Below are 3,794 nucleotides of genomic sequence, written 5' to 3'. Positions count from 1 at the left end.
CCGTTTTGTTTAAAGTCTTCTTTGGGATCAAAAAGTGTGAACAGACGAGGGTTCCGAAATATACCTCAATCTAAAACTTTTTCACCTAGAAGTCCTTTACCGAAAGTGATTGTCTATGGACTAAGTAGAGACAATACAACGAATCGGTTCACACTTCGTGTGATCGTCTATGGATACGATATTGATACAATACAATAACGAAGTATGATTACTTGATAATAGGTTAAGAATTAACCAAACTCTATAGGTTTGATATCAAGTAAGACAGAATTAACGTTTGTTTAATTTACTTTAAATTATAATAAAGAAAATTATAATTGCGGAAAATAAAAGTAAATGACACATCAAGATTTTTTAACGAGGAAACAACAAATGAAGAAAAACCCCGGGACCTAGTCCAGAATTGAATACTCTCATAATTAAGCCGCCATAAAAATCAAACCAACTTCGTATAGTTGAGACCACCTATAGTTCACCTAGTTTCTTCAGTATCCATGCGCTTCCGATATTCGATAAGTGCACGCACTGGAATAATTCCTTTGGTTCGTATTCCAAACAGTAAAGGAACACCAAATATGTTCGGTAACAACGCTTTTCAATCAAGTGATATGAGTAATTTGACAAAGGCTCTTCCGTTTAACCAATAAACTCCTTTGTCGGATCCGAGATCTATCTAAATATACAACTACCAAAGTAGTTGGGTTTAGATTTTGCAATCAATAATATATATCACAAAGATAAAATATATCGATGCTGATCTACACAACTAATAAATCACGTTTATCAAGATAAACCGATTGTAGTTGAAATGTTGAATCCCCCAGCCGATCAAGTTTTGTGCACACCAAAGATTATGAACCCAATAAGAAGTCTTCTTTATCTTCAAATTTTCTTAGATCTTCAATAAACACCTGCGCACAATAACTTGAATCTCTTGTGATCAATCACGCACAAAACGGAGTTTGTTCATAATGGATTATCACAAGAAGTCTTTAGATCTAACAACAATTCTAAATATCTCGTCGAAACTTCGATCTAATTTGAGTGAAACTTTTATCAGAAGAGAAGATTCTCAAGCATAAACAAACCAGGTGCAATCTTCAACAACAATTAGTCAATCAAATCAAATCGAAAACTAATAATACTGTAATTATCTAGTTTCCCACCAAAGGTACTCGTAGAGCATCTGAATCCCAAATAAGTCTTTGAAAAAAGCGGCCGTAAAAGATTTCGCCTAATTAGGGTACTTTTCTCTCCGGATAGATGCCTCCACCAGTAAAAACACAACTTGGTAGTTTTGCTGGCTCTGAGGATTAGTTTGCTCGAAATGCAAACTTCAGTATTTATAGACGAAGGAGGTTTGGACACCAAGGAATTTCCAAAATCGAATATTCTCAAAGATATGCAATAAAGACCAAATCGGTTTTCATAATTCCTAGAAATGCTCTGCCCAAATATTAACCAAAATCTCACTAGAAAATCTCCAATTAGTAAATGCACATTACTAGTTTTTATTTTCCAGAGATATGCATTTAATTTCTGGAAATTAAAGCATATAAAACAAAAAATCTTAATTAAAAGATTCTCAATTTATTTCGATCCGGGATTCTCCTTTAGTTATTAAGGAATATCTTTGAACAATAATAGATAAGAATTACTGCACGTGTTCAAAGTATGTCGACATCTTTTTCTTTGTAAATCCTTTTTCATATTTACAATCTTGGAACCGATGTGTCACACTTCCAAACAAGTTTAGAATTGGTTCATCTGATTTCCAAGAACTATGTGATTGATCAAAATATCAAATCACCAATCATGGTTTTAACGGTTCTACCAAACAAAAAGTTCGTTTCTACCTCCATGTGGCTACTACGACCGTTACAACAGTTTCCAAAAATTGGTTACATCAGTACGAGAACCAGTTACCACAATCTCATGGTATTACTTGTTCTCAGTTACACAAGTCATAGGATCGGTTACAGCAACTACTAAGACTTGTTGCACCTCTTACAAAGATCGACTACACTATCCTTTGTGATCGGTCACACCAACTACTAGGATCGGTTACTCAATGACTAGGATCGGTCACACCAATTACAAATATCGATCATACCATTTCAGGTGATTACTTAGGATCGGTTGCATTAATAAAAGTCATACCAATACATAAATCAGGTACTGTGAGTAGTTTTACCAAGATACATAACAAGTTATGATCGGTTCTACTCAACCACACATATTGGTAATCTAAATATTTGCAATGAATAACAATACCAATAATCTTAGCGATTTCCTTTTCGATTCACAAAACAAGTTTATGAATGTACTTCCTTTAAACAAATGTAAAACATTGTTTCCTAAGATGAAATATTCACCTTTACCCATACATAATCACAATAACATTCATACGATTATGTCGATGTCTTATATACGAAGTTCAAAAAATAGGCGTTATACTTCATATTGTAATTCCTTAATACTATGTCTAACTAGAGTATAATCATTCACAGCTTCGCAGTTATGTTTTCAATATAGCACGACTGGAAACATACGTTAGGAATGAAACAGTTCAAGTCAAAATATTACTAACCTCAAGAGGAAAGATGATGTCGTCGATGTAGCTCTTTACTTCTTCACATTCTTCAAGTATTCGAGTAATACTTGTATGTCGCATATCCTAATAAATTTATAGTTAACTTATACGAAGTTGACTCTAATATATAATCAAGCGACTCTTTTAGTGAGTTTTGGTACACTTAAATATGACAATCAAACTTGGCATACCAACCCTTGGTGGGTTCAACCGAGCAATCCTCTAATAATCTCCCGCTTTGTCAATTTTAGTGACAAAACTCTTACATCATATGGATAAACAAATTACAAGAATTCAATCCTTAACCATGCATCATATGTATACATACACTTGATTCCAAGTTTCAGCAGCACAATAACCATGCATAAATTCAATCCTAAAATGCCGTTGTTGACATTATAATAACAAAGGTAATACTCCCCCTAAAGGTGAGATAGGTAGATTTTCAATCCACACATCTTTAAACAAGACAAGTACTAGGTTAGTTAACTAGTACTTCTTGTTAAGGCATTCCATTAGGCTTGAATAACCGAATCCACCACTTTGATAAGTCTAACTAAGATCAGAATTAACTTAGTTTCTTTTATTCGAAATCCTGGACTAAACAAGTGATCCCGAATTTTTTGTTAAGCCATAAATAATTCATACAAACCAAATAAATCAACTTTCATAATCATTTATCTTAACCGGAAGCAATTGAAACAAACATAGACATTATAGCACCGCAATTGTACCGAAATTTAGTTAAGCCTAAAAAATTGATACCAAACAATAAAGAAAGATAACAATAGTTTTTCTCAACTGGAAACAATTGAATCACACACACACAACCATATACACATGACGGAATAAACATCAATTGTACCGAAATTTTGTTAAGCAAAAGAAAAATATATGTAAAATCAGGTTTTTCTTAAACAGGAAAACGATTAACTTACAAATTCATTACCTCAAATTCCGCATCCTCTTCTCCCCCCAGAAATGTATATCATTAAGCGCAAGTTCACATTAGAACTCTCCCCCGCTGTGTTGTCATCCACTCGCAAGAACAAAAGAACAACAACAAAAAACAACCTTTACTAGTGAAAGGTTGAATCGGTTTTAACTAATGCAAAGCAAAAGTTGAAAACCCGAAATACATATGCTTTTATGCTAAACCAAGAACGATTCAACATATTGTGACTTTTTCACACATGAGTTT

The sequence above is a fragment of the Papaver somniferum genome, chromosome 3, assembly GCF_003573695.1.
Source record: "Papaver somniferum cultivar HN1 chromosome 3, ASM357369v1, whole genome shotgun sequence".
NCBI classification, from domain to species: domain Eukaryota; kingdom Viridiplantae; phylum Streptophyta; class Magnoliopsida; order Ranunculales; family Papaveraceae; genus Papaver; species Papaver somniferum.
Note: the sequence above shows the minus strand (reverse complement) of the source record.